We start from the raw sequence: 20,600 nt of genomic DNA on the forward strand, positions 1-20,600 counted from the left end.
ACTCGACGAGTCGATAGCCCTCGACGCGGCGAGTAGGTCTGCCTGAGTGAAACCCTAATTTTGGGGTTTTGCACCCTATTTAAGCATCTTAATCCCCACCTTTTGGCCTCATTTCCAGCCTCCAAGTCCCAAACCCTAATCCTTGAAACCCTAGAGCATTTTGTGAGTGTGTGAGCCATTCGTGAGTAACTTTTGTGTGTTTTTGAAGCTTGAAAAGGAAGAAGGAGCTAGAGGGTTCAATGAGAAGATAGTAGATCCAGAGACTTCCTTCCTTTCCCTTTACTTTTTGGTAATCAAGTCTCTAACTTGATCATTTATTCTTTAGATCTACTTATTTCCACGTTATGAGGGTTTTGGTTCAAGAAGCTTGACCCTTGGGATATTGGACGTCCCAAGCAAGGATCCTTTCAGATCTGGGATCATCAAGGGTTTTTAAGGCGTAAACGTGCAAACTTTATGCCATTAAAGCCCCCATGCAAGCTCTAAGGTGTTGTTATGGCCTTTTATGCCCCAAAAGGCTATGCATGGAAGGAAAGTCTAAGACTTTACGTGTCCTTTTGGTATCTAGGACCTAGATCTGGGTTTTCATGATTTGGTTTGGAGTTATAAGGCTTTTGGACAAAGATCTATGTCCTAAAAGAACTAGGGTTTTAGCTAAACCCATTAAGAAAGGTTATCAATGGGTAAAGATGGAAACTTTACCCTTAAAAGAGCATTTCCAGTATATAGATGAAGTATGAACTTTGGATTTGGAGAATAGAGGCTTAATATGTTAAGATGGCCAAACAGACAGAGGAACTCGTTGAGTCCATAGAGGAACTCGACGAGTTGGATTGCGTTGTCTTGTTTTAGCTTAAGGTAGAACCCGACGAGTCGATGAAGGGACTCGACGAGTTGATTCGATAAATCGCGATTATGAGTAGCCACAGAACTTGGTGAGTCAGGGGGTGACTCGACGAGTTAGATCGCGATTTCAGGATTCTAGGACTCAACAAGTTGATGGAGCAACTCGACGAGTTGGATCAACCAGAAGGTTGACTTTGACCAGGGGTAAAATGGTCATTTTACCCTAAGGAGGATTATTAGGTTTGACTAAGTGTTATTGTGATATTAATAGTCGGGGAGTCGTTGGAGCCACCGTCAGAGATTCATCACTCGAGATTTCAGCAGTCAGCTTTGCGAGGTGAGTTTCCTTCAGTAGGAACGAGTCTATGGCACCAAGGCCGGTCCGTATATGTGATATGTTAGTAGCCGAGTGTGGGCGGGGCCCGAATCTCATAGTAGCCAAGTGTGGGCGGGGCCCGAATCTCATAGTATTATTTGAGTATAGATATGTGATTGCTTGATAGGAATAGATATACTTATTGTCTGTGTGATACTTGTATGCATGTTAGTAGCGGAGGGTGGGTGGGGCCCGAATATCCTAGACAGCGCAGTGTGGGCGAGGCCCGAATCTCCTAGACAATAGAGTGTGGGCGGGGCCCGAATCTTCTAGACAACAGAGTGTGGTGGGGCCTGAATCTCCATGAGAGTGGGCGGGGCCCATATCTCCTAGTTGCATGTTATGTGTATGGTATGTGGTAGTTTGGGGAGACTCACTAAGCTTCGTGCTTACAGTTTTCAGTTTTAATTTCAGGTACTTCCACTAGCAAGGGGAAGAGCTCGGGATGACTCCATGACACACACCACAGTTTATAGCCTGGGATGTTTTAGAATCTGATGTTTTGACACATGGTTTTGACACAATATATTGATAGGATGTTTTGGGAATACATGACTTGTGATTTTATTATGATGTTGATTAATTATGGTTTTCTTAAATGATTTTGAAACAAAATTTTTGGACCGTATTTTTGGTATGTTTCAAGTTTGTATCAGAGCCTAGGTTTGAGGGATTCGGACACGCTCTCGGGTGTGTCTGAACTCAAACTAAGGAATTGGTATGAAAATTTTCTAAAGAAAATCATTTTTATAAAAAGAACTTTGAAAAGAGAAAATAATTTTGAAAAGAGAAAATGGTGTGGTGCATGCAATCAGTCGAACTCAAGTAAGTACTCCCAAATTACCCATACAAGTATATGTTATGATATGTTTATGAGAACTACATGCTAGATTAGGACCAAGGATCTAGGAAGGATGCCTTATGTGCCTGTTATATGTGTATCAGCTTTATGAACTGCATGCTAGTACAGATTAGTCAGTGATATGATGGCCTGATTAGGATATGCTTGATTATGTCTACTCGATGCTCGAATGTTGCTTGCTTTGTGCTTTTAGGAGTCTTAGTTATCTTTTACTAACTAGTAAACGAATATGTTAAGTTACATATTGAAAGGATTAAATAATTTCAGAAGGTTAGGTCTAGCTCTATTTCACAGCTCTTGTTTGAATCCAACCGTTGTAGGGTAGGATCTCTCATTCGAAGAATTATCTAGTCTTAGTGATATGTAATGGTATTCACGAGCTAGTTGGGCGAGATAGCAGGGACTTCTTATGCAGCTGATAGCGGAGAGTGGGTTGGTGACTTCCCTAGGGCAAGCCTAGGATGAGATTAGCGTGAGAACAATAGTAGTAGTAGAAGATACTTGGTGGAGTCAAGGCAGTTCTTGAGGAAAGTACGGATAGATGTGGAAGGTAGTATGGGCCCGTACTACTGAAAGCCGAGGATCCGTACTCCAATCAAGGAAGGCTGAGATGAAACCAGGAAACTTGTAGTGTATGAGATCCCTCGAGATATGATGAGTATACTGATGTTTGTTATGGTGTATTTTCAGTATGGTGACGCTATGAACTAGGACAGTCGGCACTTCAGGCACTGGTGAGGGATCAAGCTCGGGCTCTGGAGCCGGGCAGCTGGATGAGTAGACGAGAGAGTTCATCTCGTCCGAGATCACACACAACATTCTAGACCAGACTCTTGTGATCTTTGGTTCGGTCAAGGAGGGCATCTTGGAGATACTTGATGAGAGGTTGGGTGCATTCCGCACCGAGATGGCGGCCATGCTAGAGGCGCGCACACTGAAATTCAGGGAGTTCAGGGCTTGTGGAGCTCCCGATTACCATGGGGCTCGGGACCCCATTGCGAGTACGAGATGGTTGGCGGATGTCGCCAACGCATTCCGCACCAGCAGATGCCCTGAGGGGGACAAGGTTCGACTTGCGTCCTGTCTTCTGAAGGACATGGCACGTGATTGGTGGGAGGAGGTTGGACGAGCCATTAGGGATGATGTGGTTTTAGATACGATGAACTGGAATGATTTTTCGTCCAGGTTCACGGCCGAGTTTGCACATGTGATTGAGGTGCAACAGCTAGCTAGGGAGTTCCAGGATCTTGAGCAGACGACAAAGACAATGGTGGAGATCACTGCCAAGTTTAGGGAGAGGGCCCTTCTTGTTTCGCAGTATGTGGCGGACGATGAGATGAAGAAGGCCCAGTATCATGAGATGTTTCAGAGTGATATCCGCCAGTTTGTGAGCCACTCCAGCTGCAAGATGCTGGAGGATATGATTGCTAGGGCTCGTGAGAGAGAGATTGATTTAGAGATGGAGAGGAAGAGGAAGCAAGAGACGGTGTCTGGGGTGGAGGGCTCGGGCAAAAAGCCCAAGGTAGATTCCCGAGGGAAGGGCCAGCAGGGCCGAGACCACTGCGGCAAATGTGGTAGGGGACACGAGGGGACGTGTAGGGCAGGTAGTTCGGGCTGCTTCAAGTGCGGCTGAACTGGGCATGTCAGCAGGGATTGTACTGCTACCACCACCATCGCATCATCTGATCTGATTTGCTTTCAGTGCAATCAGAGGGTCCACAAGAGGTCCCAGTGTCCGAGTTTAGCAGCAACAGGGAAGGTGGCGGCATCCGCCCCTGCTACATTGAGGATTACAGAAGGCCGTACCGGTAGTGCGAGAGTACCCGGACGTATTCCCGAAGGATTTACCAGGGATACCTTCGGAGAGACAGGTTGAGTTCAGGATTGACCTAGTCCCTGGTGCGGCTCCGATAGCCAAGGCACCATATTGGTTGGCTCCTCCCGAGATGCAGGAGTTGTCTACGCCGCTGCAAGAGCTGCTAGACAATAGATTTATCAGGTCGAGTAGTTCGCCATGGGGAGCCCTGATCCTGTTTGTGAAGAAGAAAGACAAGTCGCATCGGATGTGCATAGACTACTGGGAGCTGAATAAGCTAACGGTGAAGAACTGTTATCCCCTCCCGAGGATAGACGATTTGTTTGACCAACTATAGGGTGCATCTTGGTTTTCCAAGATTAATCTGCGATCAGGTTATCACCGGATGCGATTCAGGGACGAGGATGTGCATAAGACAGCTTTTAGGACTCGTTATGGTCACTATGAGTTTGTGTTAATGCCGTTTGGGCTCACCAATGCTCCAGGCGCGTTCATGGACCTCATGAACCGTGTGTGCAGACCGATGCTGGATCGGTTTGTGATAGTCTTCATTGATGATATCTTGGTCTATTCTAAGACTCAGGAGCAGCATGAGGAGCACCAGAGGGAGGTGCTGGAGACACTTGGGAGGGAGAGACTTTTTGCAAAGTTCTCCAAGTGTGAGTTCTGGTTGCACGAGGTGCAATTTCTTGGGCACCTTGTCAACCAGAAGGGTATTCTGGTAGATCCAGCCAAGATAGAGGCCGTGATGCAGTGGGAGATTCCGAGGTCTCCAACTCAGATTCGGAGTTTCCTTGGTCTAGCGGGTTATTACCGGAGATTTATTCAGGACTTCTCTAAGATCGCTGTTCCTTTGACCCGACTGACCAAGAAGTCGGTGACCTTCCGCTGGGGGCCTGAGTAGCAGGCATCTTTCAAGACTCTTAGACAGCGGTTGTGCGAGGCACCGATACTGACTTTGCCAGAGGGCGTCGATGATTTTGTGGTTTACTGTGACGTCTCGATTACGAGCATGGGTATGGTATTGATGCAGCGGGGTCACGTGATAGCTTACGCTTCCAGGCAGTTGAAGCCTCACGAGGCTAACTATCCGACGCATGATTTGGAGCTGGGGGCTGTGGTTTTCGCCCTCAAGATGTGACGACATTACCTCTATGGGGTCCGTTATACCATTTACACAAACCACAAGAGTTTGAGGTACCTCATGGATCAGTCGAATATGAACATGAGGCAGCGTCGGTGGTTAGATGTGGTGAAGGACTACGACTGTGAGATCCTTTACCACCCGAGCAAGGCCAATGTGGTGGTCGACACCCTGAGCCACAAGGCGGTAGCGGCCCCAATTCGAGACATCTGTCTGAGGATGACAGTGATTACTCCGTTGCTAGAGCAGATCAGAGAGGCACAGGTAGAGGGCCTGAAGGAGGAGCGCCGGAAGTGCGAGTAGATCATAGGCCAGGTGGAGTACTACAAGTTCTGATGGATGAGGCCTATAAGTCGAGGTTCTCCATCCATCCTGGGGCGATGAAGATGTATAGGGATCTTCCCCCTGATTACTAGTGGCCCTGCATGAAGCGGGATGTAGCATGGTATGTTAAGAGGTGCTTGACCTGCAGGAAGGTCAAGGCCGAGCACCAGCGACCCCACAGAAAGATGCAGCTGTTGGACATTCCCGTGTGGAAATGGGAAGATAGCACCATGGATTTTATCACTAAGCTTCCTAGGACCGCACGTGGAGTGGATTCGATATGGGTCATCGTAGATCGATTGACCAAGAGTGCTCATTTTATCCCGATCCAGAAGAGCATATCGGCCGAGAAGCTGGCCGGGATATACGTGTGTGAGATAGCGGCACGACATGATGTGCCTGTCTCGGTGGTATCAGACCGAGATGTCCGATTCACTTCCAGATTTTGGAAAGCGGTTTCACGACGAGATGGGCACTCATCTCAACTTCAGCACCGCTTTCCACCCTCACACGGATGGTGTCACACCCCAAAACCGGAACGGCGGAAACGTTCGGGGGCGGAGAACGTCATGTACAATATCACAACAATGCATAATAGTAAACAAGCAACAACATCATCCATTGCATTAATAGTAATAATTTTAATACAAGTGTGTTCTGAAGTTTATAAGACACCAAAAATGAATAATCAAAATAAGAGATGAGTCTTGAACGTGCTCCATCTTCTCAAAACCTGGTCATCGGTACCTGTCTACTGGTGACATGAGAATACAAGTTATTTTGAAAGCGTAGATCAGCATTAAAGCTGGTGAGTTCATAAGTATTTTAGTGTCATTGTTTGTATAAGTTTGAAGAATGTACTTGTAAATGTTTGATGTAAAAGTCTGTAAGTATTTGATGTATGTAACAACCCGATATTTCAGGTCAATGTATTGACTAAAAGTCAAATGTGGTAATCCCTTTTTGAATTAATTGAAATATCAAAAAATTAAAATGTCCGAAAGTCTCACCTTGAGTGTACTAAGTGGTAGATATCGTAACAAGGTTTCCAAAAACATAAAGAACATTAAAATCCGAGTTATAACGAAGGAGTTACGACCAATCGAAGATCCGCAACAAAACTGACAAAACATTGTTAAGCGTAAAATACGAAATTCCGATAAAATACTTTTTAGCCTTAAGTATCTAAATGAAAGTCGTAAATATCATTAAACCGTAAACATACATAAAAAGAACGCCCAAATCTGATTTCATATGAGGAAGTTATGATTTTTCGAAGTTTCTGACCTAGCAGTAGACAGCTAAAAACTCGAAATAGAGATCGAGCGGTCTTTAGCCGACACAACCTAAACAAAAATTGAAGACCCCGACAATAGGAGTACAACAGTAAAAAGTCTGACGAAAATGGACATCAGATGAAGGAGTTATGGAATTTAAACGGACTTTTCCAGGCCCGGCCTGTTAAAAATAATATAATAAAAATAAAGTCAAAATTAGCCGACGGAGTCTAAACGAGAGTTGTAGAGCCTTTTCACACCTACGCGTGTATATAAAGAATGTCGAAATCGGAGCTCGTACGCGAAAGTTACGGATTTTACAAGTTCGGGACACAAAACCCGAGGCTGACTCAGCCTCACGACGTGAGGGAACCAGGCTCACGACGTGAGCTCGTGATTGATGGGTTCCAGAGATGTCAGCAGACGTCGCGTGCTTGGAAGAGGATAAGATCAAAACTCACGACGTGAGCAAGCCCATGATCACGACGTGAGACCCCAAATCAGCCCCTATAAATAGAAGCTTAAGGGTGCCGGGTTTGGTGCTCATCTCTTTTCATCTAAGTATCGTTACTCTGCGTGATTACCTCGAGAAGCCTTCCCGAAGCCCCGATTTTTCATACTCGAGTCCCGAAGGAAGTTCTACACTCCCGAGATCCCCGAGAATCCCGAGATTTCAACTCTCTCTAGTCGAAGTTCTGCTCGATTCTTCTCTCGACTACTTCAAAACAACCACTTCAATCAAGTGAGTTTATACCCCTATTTCTACGCTTTTAACTGATTTTAAATGCTTTTGAACACTTTACGGGGGAGAATACAAGTAAACAAACGGTTAATCCTGTGTGAAAACATCTATCTTTCGTTATACATTTCAGTCTGTTTTTAATAACTATCATATGGATCATGTCTAACATACAAAACATCTTACTTTATTTTACCCTCACGGAATGAAATATGAGTATAAATATCATAAGCTCTATTTATACGTTTACATCATATTTAGGGTAACCACTTTCGTTATGACATCTTTATACATACAAGAACATACAAATCATTTTATGCCTTTATTATCATTTTGAAAAAGGATAATCGTTACAGAAACAAACATATACATTTTAATACGTCACTTAATTGAGAATTCGTGAGACATTCATCTTCAATATACCTTTTAAAGGTACCACTAGAAGTCCTGTTTATAACCAGAATCTCCCGTCCGGAGAACGTGACAAGTGTGTATAGATCTATACGGGACTAATGATCCCGCGCCCTGACTGCTAGCTACAGTCCCCGGGGTGACAAGTGTCATCTCATTTCGACGCCTGAAGAACGTCACTACAGGCAAATTATGATAGTACGGTTATGAAAACTCACTGGATAGACAATTATTATGGTATTACGTTTTAATGGGGAAAAGTAACAAATACAGTTCTTTTCACATTCAAATACAAATCTTCTTGTAGTTTTGTTTTATAATAAGACTACAACATCATTCTTTTGAGCATGTCATATTTGCTTACAGGTTACGGTCTTGGACATTTGAGACTGCATTTCACTTTTAGGAAAATATAGGATTTTCCTGGTTCAAATACATTCATTTTGTACAATAACGATTTACAACATCATTCTTTTGAGCATGTCATATTTGCTTACAGGTTACGGTCTTGGACATTTGAGACTGCATTTCACTTTTAGTAAAATATAGGATTTTCCTGGTTCAAATACATACAGTTTATACAACGATCTTTCATACTCATTACATACATTTGTTAGAAAATATCGGATTTTCTGGAAAACATACACGAACTTTCGAATGGCATACATTTTATCAAAACACTACTTATGAACTCACCAACTTTGTTGTTGACACTTTTTCTTTGAAATAACTTGTATTCTCAGGAAAACATTAAGTCAGGTAGCAACTACTTTTTGAAGACTAACGCGCTGGCGTTAGTAACATATTTTGGATCACCATATTGTATTTGATATTCAAACATGTAACACATACAATCATGTAAAATTTTCAAATATATTTATATTATGGTGGTGTGTACTTTCTTTACTATTCAATTGTTATGATACTGTACATGACGTCCTCCGCCCCCGAACGTTTCCGCCGTTCTGGTTTGGGGGTGTGACAATGTAAATGTTTGTAAGCTTCCTAGAAAATCCTATATTTTCTACTAAAGTAGTCTTCTACCAAGACTCAACTGTTCTCGATGTTTGTTCTTTTGTAAAAGTGTGAGTTTTCCCAAAGTATGACTATCATTACCAAAATATAGTTTCTCATTATCGTTTATATGAGAAGATCACAATGTGAATGAATTGGGAAAATAAAGATGTATTGTAGTTTTATCTAGGTAACTACTAATGTACTAACTACCTTAAAACTTGTTAGTTAATTAAGGTAAAATGTGATATGATTGTAACCATACTTGATCGACTAGTATAACACGACGTTCGAGACGTCCAAATGATATGACATTCGTCACACGTAGACCTGCAGGTCCCACTGTAGCTAGCAGCAAGGTGTAGGAGGGTTAGTCCCGTATAGATCTATACACAAATTCACGCTCTCCCTCCAGGAGACTCTGGGTATAAAACGTGACGCATCAGTATCTTGTCGAGCCATGAAGTAGTATCTCACATTAATGTTATAGTATTCTTGTATTTGTATAGTATGTACTAGTATAGTGTATGTTCTCTCTCTCTAGTATGTAGTATGTTCTCTAGTGTATAGTGTGTAGTATGTATTGTTTCTCGTTATAGTATGCTCTATCTGTTTCTCTTTATAGTGAGTATTGTTTCTCGTTATAGTATTCTCTATCTGTTTCTCTTTATAGTGAGTATTGTTGCTCGTTATAATATGTACTGACTCATGTATGAACTGACTCTTTGTGTGTTTCATTGTTCTAGTAATAGTAATAGTGACTTCCTAAACTATACCTATTATAGTTTACTAGTAATGTTGTTTGTATGAATGAACATGTTTGTACACCTTTGCTACTCAAAGGTATTGAACTGAATGAAGAACTTTAATGTCTATATACATACACATAATATATAACTAAGATTCAAACGACCTTCAGACAAACAACCGATACCCTAAGTCCACAACCAAACAAGGAACATGAAATAAGGCGAGTTATCAGTCCTAAGTCCTTTCAATCCTACTTATATAACTATATCTATATAGACATGATTTTGAGAAAACCATAAGTTTAAAAGAGTTTAATAAGGAGTTTTGCATATATAAAAGAGTTTGTAAAACTATTTGAAGCAATTTGTTTGAAAACACAGTTTGAAGTATAAGAAATCTATCTGTTTGATAGTTATTAATCACATGTGATTGATATAATAACTATAATGTTTGTACTTGTATCCCCCCCCCCCCCATAAAAGCATTTAAAATCATTTAAAAGGTAAGTTAAAGGGGTATGAACTCACCTGCAGTGAGTGATACGAATGAAAGATCGATTTGTAGGATGTTAAGTGCCAAGTGAAGCCTTGACCACAACGGATCCTAATAAGCATATAATGACACATATATGTATATAATTAGTGTTTAAACAACTAATCATGAAAGGAAAACACCCTAGGACTTAGGAAACACTTAGATTGAAGTGTTATAATCACAAAGGATTGCATCTAAGGAGTTTAAGGCCACACTATGGTGTTTACGGCCATGTGTTCACGATCATATGAGTTTACGGCCATAGGGTTTACGGCCCTATGAGTTTACGACCGTAAACTCATGAAGTCTTGTGCCAAAGAGGTGATTTAAGGTCTTACAAACATCATGGAAGTGTTCTAGACCCAAAACAAGCCTTAAAGAAGTGTCTATGTCCAACTAGAAGACTTAACAAGGGTTTACGGCCAAGGGAGATGCTCATGGCCGTAAACTCTCTTTGATCTTGGATATTGGATGATTTCAAATAGCATAACTAGTAAGTAACAAACATAGGAAGGTACTTACGAGTTTAGAAGCCTTTAGGGGTGTTTGAAGTCCAAGAACTTAGTAGGTGTTCTTGGTGAAAATGAAGAACACTTGAAGATCAAACCCAAAAGATGAAGTTAATGGATGAAATCAAAGGGTGATACTAGATAATGAGATGTATCAATGATTCAAGGGAAGAACCCTTACAATCTTGAAGATCTAAGAGTAAAAATCGGATGATATTTGAGAGAGAAATCAAGTTCTTGAGGTTGAAATGGTGAATAATGAGGAAGAAATGAAAGAACATCATGTATAAGGCATGAGTTTTCGGCCACCTTGAGTTTACGGCCGTAAACTCATGGGATGTGGCCGTAAACTCCACATGATGAAGTTTGTGGCTTGCTTGGTGCACAATGGACTCAAGCAGATAAATCCTAACACTCATTTCTTGGATGTACTAGGCTTAAAACGCTCTAATTGACTCTAAACAATGCTAGAAGATAGCAAATTGAGTCCAACCTTGATTGATTTGAACAACTTTTCAAGATAGAAATTTCGGGTTGTCACAGATGGACAGAGCGATAGGACGATACAGACTCTCGAGGACATTCTACGCACATGTGTTTTGGATTTCGGTGGCAGTTGGGATACGTATCTTCCGTTAGCGGAATTTTCGTATAAAAACAGTTACCACTCCAGCATAGACCGACCTCCCTTCGATATGCATTACGGGAGGAAGTGTAGGACCCCAATCTGTTGGCGCGAGGTCGGTCAAAGAGTCATAGGTAGTACTGAGGTGGTACTCATGACTACAGAGCGGATCCAGCAGGTCCGGAGCAGGATCCAGATTGCTCAGAGTCGGCAGAAGAGCTACGCCGACAAGCAGCATTCAGAATTGGAGTTTCAGGAGGGCGACATGGTCCTCCTAAAGGTGTCACCTTGGAAGGGTGTCATCCGGTTCCGGAAGCGGGGCAAGCTGGGCCCAATATACATTGGTTCTTTCAGATTTATAGCCCAGGTGGGCAAGGTGGCGTATCGATTGGATCTTCCAGCAGAGCTCAGCCAGATCCACAACACTTTCCATGTTTCCCAGTTTCGGAAGTGCTTAGTGGATGATTCAGCGATTGTGCCCTTAGAGGATATTCATGTTAACAACAGCCTGAACTACATTGAGAGGCCGATGGCGATTTTTGATCGCAAGACGAAGACCTTGAGGAACAAGGTTGTTAAGCTAGTGAGGGTGCAGTGGCATCACCGCAAGGGTTCTGAGTGTACTTGGGATCCCGAGGAGGAGATGAGGCAGCACTACCCGGAGTCGTTTCTAGACACAGCAGACTTCGATGACGAAGTATAAGTCAAGTGAGGAGAATTGTAACGCCTGGTTTCTGGTACGCTTTAATTTATAAAATTATTCATTTTAATAGAGCTACTCAATGAATTGGAAGCCCCAGACTCGTCGAGTAGAAACGAGTTTTGGATGCGGCTTTTAAGCCATTTACTCGACGAGTTGAGAGCCCTCGGCTCGGCGAGTAGGTCTGCCTGAGTGAAACCCTAATTTTGGGGTTTTGCACCCTATTTAAGCATCTTAATCCCCACCTTTTGGCCTCATTTCCAGCCTCCAAGTCCCAAACCCTAATCCTCGAAACCCTAGAGCATTTTGTGAGTGTGTGAGCCATTCTTGAGTAACTTTTATGTGTTCTTGAAGCTTGAAGAGGAAGAAGGAGCTAGAGGGTCCAAGGAGAAGATAGTAGATCCAGAGACTTCCTTCCATTCCCTTCACTTTCTGGTAATCAAGTCTCTAACTTGATCATTTATTCTTTCGGTCTACTTATTTCCACTATTTGAGGGTTTTGGTTCAAGAAGCTTGACCCTTGGGATATTGGACGTCACAAGCAAGGATCCTTTCAGAACTGGGATCATCAAGGGTTGTTAAGGCATAAAGGTGCAAACTTTATGCCATTGAAGCCCCTATGCAATCTCTAAGGTGTTGTTATGGCCTTTTATGCCCCAAAAGGCCATGCATGGAAGGAAAGTTTGAGGCTTTATGTGTCCTTTTGGTATCTAGGACCTAGATTTGGGTTTTCATGATTCGGCTTGGAGTGATAAGGCTTTTGGACAAATATCTATATCCTAAAAGAACTAGGGTTTTATCTAAACCCATTAAGAAGGGTTATCAACGAGTAAAGTTGGAAACTTTACCCTTAAAAGAGCATTTCTAGTATGTAGATGAAGTGTGAACTTTGGATTTGGAGAATAGAGGCTTAATCTGTTAAGATGTCCAAACAGACAACGGAACTCGTCGAGACCATAGAGGAACTCGACGAGTTGGATTGTGTTGTCCCGTTTTAGCTTAAGGTAGAACTCGACGAGTCGGTGAAGGGACTCGACGAGTTGATTCGATAAATCACGATTATGAGTAGCCAGGGAACTCGGCGAGTTAGAGGGTGACTCGACGAGTTAGATTGCGATTTTAGGACTCTAGGACTCGACGAGTTCATAGAGCAACTCGACGAGTTGGGTTAACCAGAAGGTTGACTTTGACCAAAGTGTTGACTTTGACCAGGGGTAAAATGGTCATTTTACCCTAAGAAGGATTATTAGGTTTTGACTAAGTGTTATTGTGATATTAATAGCCGAGGAATCGTTGGAGCAGCCGTCGGAGATTCCTCACTCGAGATTTCAGCAGTCAGCTTTGCGAGGTGAGTTTCCTTCAGTAGGAACGGGTCTACAGCACCAAGGTCGGCCCGTATATGTGATATGTTAGTAGCCGAGTGTGGTCGGGGCCCGAATCTCATAGTAGCCGAGTGTGGGTGGGGCCCGAATCTCATAGTATTATTTGAGTATAGATATGTGACTGCTTTATAGGAATAGACATACTTGTTGTCTGTGTGATACTTGTAAGACTCACTAAGCTTCGTGCTTACAGTGTTCAGTTTTGGTTTCAGGTACTTCCACTAGTAAGGGGAAGAGCTCGGGATGACTGCTTGACACACAACACAGTTTATAGTCTGGGATGTTTTAGACTCTGATATTTTGACACATGGTTTTTACACGGTATTTTGATATTATGTTTTGGGAATACATGACTTGTGATTTTATTATGATGTTGATGAATTATGGTTTTCTTAAACGATTTTAAAACGAAATTTTTGGACAGTAGTTTTTGGATGTTTCACAACAGGGAGGGGAGAAAGGGAAAATGGGTAGGGATGGGACCTATATTAAACAATTTCTTTTACAATTTATATTAATAAGTTAATAATAAATAAAACATTTAAAATGATAGATAAATGTATATTGATCATTTTAAATCATTAAGGAACCATTGACGCAACAAAATCAAACCATAGGGACGATCCGAATGAAAAAAAATTGGGACCAACCATGCAAATTACTCCAAACCATAGGGACCATTCGTGTAGTTTACTCAAATATTAACTTCTCGAAGTAAATTCTACACTAAACTCAAGATATTTAGGTAACCATTTTGATTATCGAACTAACCTGATTTCTTACTCATTTTCGATATACATATGCCTCAAATATTGTAGGCATAGACCAGACGGTGGACAATTTGAACGATCACATAGGGTCCATCGTTCCAAAGGTTCCAAAAATTTCATGAGCTAGGTAATATTGATGTATAACCAATAGTCTATATTTTAAGAAAAAAATTAAGATATATTACAGGAAACGGAAAATAACCAAATTCAAAGGCCCATATTTGATAAATTACTAGAAGTAAAAAGAAAGAGCATCACACATTTAAGTATTGTTACTCATAAAGAAGATGCCTAGATAAAACAAAAAATAGGGGATATCAAATAGACAAATTATAAACCGACGAACTATGAAGCCTATTAAACAATGATATAATGGATTAGTTCATTAGCTCATATCAACTTCTAAGTCTTAAAGGTTAGAATCTCATTACATATTATTATATATATATATTAAAGTTGTGAAGAAAAAAAACAGTAAACTGCCCATTTATTTGGCAGAATTGGTTACTTAAGTTACATTCCCGGTCCCTGTATTTTTGTATATATATTAAAGAAGAGCATGAATTTGAATAGTAAACATTCTTATTTTTTGGCAAAAATGACCCATAGGTTTCCATATTTTAACGGTTTGACAACTTTGATCCCTTTTCTAAAAAATTGTTAATTCCTACCCTTTTAATTATTTAGCCATTTTGACACTTCTGGTCCTTGCAGTCAAAACTTTTACATTTTTTCATAAAAACATGAAAAAAACGGTCTGGGGCAAAGTCCGAGCTTTTCATCCTTGCACTTTCTACGTCTGTCATATTTATCGATTCGCAAACAATATTGAAAGCTTCTGGCCCCCGCGTAGCGAGGGTAACCTTTCTAGTTACATATAGAATCTTATTAACCATTCTTGCCAACCATTATAGCATTTGTAAATAAATTTTTTCCAAAGTTGAGATTATTAAAAAAATTTCATAAGGTCATCGAATTCAGAAGTATTTTTATAAATTGTTTAATTAATATTTTTATATTTGATAATATTATTAATGAATTTTGCATCTAACAAAAGCTAGAAAAATATTTTTCTTTAAATTAATAGATTTCTATAAATTGTTTGGGTTATGTTTATGTCTTTTTGAAGGACCTTTTTATTTCTTTTGTCACGGGATAAAAATATATTTGGACCAGTCTTGAAATATTGATTTCAATGTGTTTCTAAAAATGAAAATTAAGTGAAAATAATCAAAGTACAGTTCATTTTCAAATCATTTACTTTAATATTAACAATAATAATAAGGGAAAACAAATTATTTTATTTGTTCGTATTTAGTCACTAAACTTGTATTTATCCCTTTTAAATTCTAAACTTTTTGAAATGGTTTCTCATTAGTTACTCTACTTATTTATCTATTTTTACATACAGATGTTCAATAATCGTTTTATATGCGGCAGTAGTGCCGTCACTCACCTTTTTGCCAAAATGATGTTTTTGAAAAAAAAAATATCTACATGATAGTTTTAAAAATGTCTACCAAATAGATATAGTTTCAAATTTTAATATTTTTTAAAATTTTTAGTTTTTTAACCAACAATTTTTTAATATAAGCCAATGTGGGCTTTTTACAAAAATAAAAAAACATTTTTTTAATCTAAACCAACAAACATTATCTTAAAAAAACAAAAAACAAAAAAAAAAAATTGTAGGTAAAATGTTTTAAGTCCAAAAACCAACAATTGATTCTTATAAAATAGTGGTTTAAGCCAAAATAAAAGAAGACATTCTGTATGTTTTACGTTTAGTTGATCGGTATGACTTCATATTTTTTTTAATATTTTTTTTTATCAGATAGTGGTTATCGAATCAAGCTATTTCGAATATTTTTATTTTCTTTTGTATTTTGTAAGAAATTGTTGAAATTGTATTTAAAACATTATACCAATAATTTTTTGAATCAAAACTAACAAACTTCATCTTAAATTAAAACAATTTAAATAATTAATATACAAATAAATCCAAACGTTAGGGAAAAAAATTAAAATGAAATTATTTAATTTACATTGATTTGGTATATATTAGTTATAAATATATACATGTCTTTGAATAAGAAAAAAAAATAAATACTCAATTCTTTTCTTTTTGTGCATTTAGACGAAATAATAAAAAAAACTATCCTTCTCTTCTTTTTGTCGAGGTGCAACAAACAATACAAAGCAATTAAGAAAAACTTTTTTTTTCTTTGTCTCATTGTACTTATAATCCAAAAAAATCTTTTTTTTTTCTCATTCATGTGTATAAATCAAAATGCTTTTTTTTTTCTACCGTTTGATATGAAAAAACCAAAAAACACTTTTTTTTAAAAAAACATTTTTTTCTTATACTTCCATTTACATCATATACATATAAAAACATTTTTCAAGAATGTTATTTGTATATTCTATATACATAATTTTTCTTATTTATGTACATAAAATCATATCTCATAAAAAATTATAGCCAGAAGTTAAAAAAAATAGAAAAAAGTATATAAAAAATAGCAAAATAATTAAAAAGCTGAAAATATAATAAATTTTAAAAGTACCTTCATTTGATAAATTATTTTTAAATTATACTTATCTCGTAAATATATTTTCAAAAACACTCATGTGGTAAAAACTCACCATCATACAATATTGAAATTAAACATACAAAAGCACATTTTTTGTAAATATATTTTGAAAAATACTTTTTGGTCCAAACCACTTTTTTATTTTCTTCTGGTAAATATAATTTTAAAATTATACTTCGGTAAACACTTTTTGGCTTTCTTTAATATATTTTCTCTCTGCCGTTAAAAAAAAGCAGTGATTAAACTCAATTATACATACAACTCTTAACAATTAACAAATCAATTTCCTAAACACGCAATATTGAAATCAATTCATCTAATATTTGTGAAAATTATACATTAATTTGAAATCATAGTCAACGACCGTTTACTTTGATTTTTTGCCGTGTGAAACCAATTAACCAACGACAAAAGTCAAATTCATCCATTGATACGACCATTTGAAATCCAATAACAATATATACTTTTAAACGGCAAAATTTATTAAAAACAAAATAGCAAGAAAATTAGAGACAAACAAATTATTTATAAAACGTTAACAACGTAACCAAATTACAATTAAAGGGAAGTACATGACAAACACCAATATATATTCATAAAATTCCCTATGTTTTTTGTTGGAACTTTGTTTTACAATGTGGGACTTATCCCACATTGGTTGAAGATAAAACCTTTTCTCATATTATATGTCTTGTCCTACTCATTTAATTAAATGAGTTAAGTAATGGGTTAAACATATTGGGCTTGGGTTGTGGTGTTGGATTAATCTAATTGGACTCAAAATAGGCTAATATCAAGAGAATATTTAATGGTCAAAAGATGGGCCTTGGGGTCTTCCTGATTAAATGGGTTAAGCATATTGGGTTTGAGTTGTGGTGTTGGATTAGCCTAATTGGACTCAAAATAGGCTAATATCAAGAGAATATTTAATGGTCAAAAGATGGGCCTTGGGGTCTTCCTGATTAATTAAATAATTTTTATTCTTTATTTTTATTTAATGGTCTTCCTGATTAATTAAATAATTTTTATTCTTTATTTTTATTAAATTCATAATTACTGAATGACAGGTTTTGATAGTTATTTTCGGTTTTGACAGTTTCCAACTGTCATAACTAATACCTATAAATACCTGTTTTCACAGGCCTCAATCAGTACAATTTCGTGATTATATTTCCTGTGTAATCATCATACAAGTATGTTTCCTGTAAATTGATTCTTGTATTTTATAGATATTTGAATTTCGTTTGTTTTATTTTAATTAGATTTGTTGATTGTATACTTCTGTCATAACATTTTTAAGCCAAATGAAAGTAAACGTTGTAACCTCTTAAATAATACAGGGAGAGGGGATGAGCACGTTGTGGAACACTCGCTCATTTCTTGCAGACCACAAGTACCATAACAAAGCCATGATAATTACATGCACTATCTTTTTGCGTCGAGATGAATTGTTCCCATGATGAATTGCCTCTAAAAGATGTTAGATATTCACGAGGAAATCAAATCATTCACATGGTCCGAATATGTTGCCAAACTTCTTCATCCTTAGAAAAAGAGGAGGAAATGTGTTCATTTGTATCCACTTTAACACCACAAGAACCACAAAGTCCATTTGTTTCCACTTCAGCACCATAAGAACCACAAACTCGGAATTCTCATTAATCCCTCTTATAGCAAGTTCAACCATAGAAGGCAGCTTGTTGAGAGTTGCTCGTCAAACAAAAAAAAGTCAATTTTAGAGGCAACTAGTTGTTCCAAAAGTGCTTATAATTATTGGGACGCATTTTATACACCATATCGGTCAGCGACCCATACCCATTTATCATCATGCAATGAAGTCACATACCTACTGATTTCCACAATATAACTCCCTAATTCAATGACTTCATTCAACAATCTTGGTGTCCTTTTCTAGTCCCAACTCCACACCTTTGTATCACCATATATTTTTATTTGTATACAAGAAGACATTGTTTATTCAACTCCAACCCGAAAAGTAGTGGGTACTTAACACTTAGTTGGACTAGCCCAACCCATTCTACGAACAACAAAGTTGTTTTATCTCCACAACCTAATATGTTTTTTTTAACATCCCATGAAAATCAATGTTGGTGGCTTCAAGGTCTTTAACGGTATTCACGATAGCTTTCCAAGTAACCGAGACTCCCAATTTAATCCATAAATTCTTCCATGATATGTTGGGGGTGATGAATTGCAACAATTTTTTCGCCTATAACGATGTTGGATCTGATTTCAAGTTTTCAACATCCAAAGCCACTTCATAAGTAAAGCAAGATTCGATGCTCATAAAGTTACAAAGCCCAAACCTCTAAGATCTTTGGTATGGTGACCGTAGCCCAAGAAATCCAACATATTTTAGAGTTAGACTTATTTCCACCCAAAGGATTTTACGTCTAATTATTTCTAAAGCAAACCTTTAAGGGTGCTTTAAATAGTCCTTCGAATAATTTAACTTCGCTCTAAATCCCTACTCATGCACGAATAGGTAGAAGGGTCAAGTTAAAAACTCCAAGTCTATGAAAATCCATTCCTACATAGCTCCCACACGACCTAAGGAAATTCCTGACGGTTTAACATCGGTTAATCTGATCATGAGAAAGGTCCTCTACTCCTATAGCAACAATGATACACTTACTATATGTAGTCGTATTAATCGAAAGATTCAACCTAAGGTCTGCAAAGCTAAGTCGGTATATGATGTTGAAAAAGTAGGGTTTGCAGTAGAGATCTGGATACCACTTGGATCGTGAAAACACATTCCAAACTGATATTTCTACCCTATGCCTGGGTTGCAAAAAATTCATCCTAGGATAATCCAATAGGACATTTACGATTCTAGGCACAAAAGTCGTAAGCCAAATTACTAGAAGGATTATGTGTTTGTTTGATGAAAACGAGAGCTTAAGAATTTCGTGTGTCTCTACTCAAAAGGAAAAGTTGTTTATATAATAAACAAGATTAGGTTTTCATTAGGGTTGGGTCGTCATGAGTTGCTTTGGAAGCAAGTCAATGTAATCCGGATTTTAATGAGGGTTTAGGATTTCCAAAACTAACGAGTTTCGTTAGTTTTACCGTAATCACCCTCAAGAATTTAAATTTCCCACTATGTTTTGGAAGCGGGACACCAACCGGGCTCTGCCCCTTGGACCCCACTAAGGGTGCTGCCCCTAGACCCCGCCAAAGGGGCGCTGCCCCCGGACCCCCGACTTGTCGTCGAACCAGCTTCTAATTCGATCTTATACATGCGTGCACTCCGCACAAACCCATACATATATTAGAGTACAAATTATGAAGCCCCTTAGCTCACATGTTAGTTCCAGTTACATAAAATGACATGGTGACACTAAAATCACTAACATATGATTGACTAGAAACATAACCCATTACACATGTAACCGAAAAATATAATGAAAAGGACGGTATCAAATAAACATAAATCGAGTGCATACCAATAATATCCATGTGCGCGCACTCTCTTCCTCGACAATAAACAAAACAGTTATGCTCTCGTCGTAGGGCTCTCCGCCCTCCCCTGATATCAGTCAGCAGAAAAACCTCATGTATTGGGGCTAGTATTATCCTTTCCATTAGATCAGGACAATCAGCCCTAAAGTATCCCCGCTGATTGCAATTGAAGCAAACCTTCGACTTATCAGCCATTAGGTTTCACTTATCTGACCCTACTCTACAAAATACAAAAATTACGGCAATGTAAACTTTATTCTTGGTAATTATGTGTTGAAATTACCTATTTGTCCATTGATATAGTATCTGTATTTACGTTAATAAATTGCATTGGTCATTTGAATTGTTACATGCATTATCATCCCAATCCAGAGATTTGAATACGCCGTCAAAGTTTTTTGTTTAGACTCCTCTGTTCCTCAACTTGTAAAGAAAAATGAT

The 20,600-nt window shown here is 38.5% G+C and overlaps 1 long non-coding RNA gene across 1 annotated transcript; it reads left to right on the plus strand.

Moving 5' to 3' along the window:
* The first annotated feature begins 208 nt into the window (after positions 1–208).
* Positions 209–1,821, plus strand: LOC145129538 (uncharacterized). The gene is made up of 2 exons (XR_013717534.1): positions 209–289; positions 1,637–1,821. It is a non-coding gene; the product is annotated as an uncharacterized LOC145129538 (long non-coding RNA).
* Positions 1,822–20,600: the final 18,779 nt, after the last annotated feature.

This window comes from Lactuca virosa, chromosome 8, assembly GCF_052849685.1.
Source record: "Lactuca virosa cultivar CGN04683 chromosome 8, Lactuca_virosa_CGN04683_v6, whole genome shotgun sequence".
Lineage (NCBI taxonomy): Eukaryota > Viridiplantae > Streptophyta > Magnoliopsida > Asterales > Asteraceae > Lactuca > Lactuca virosa.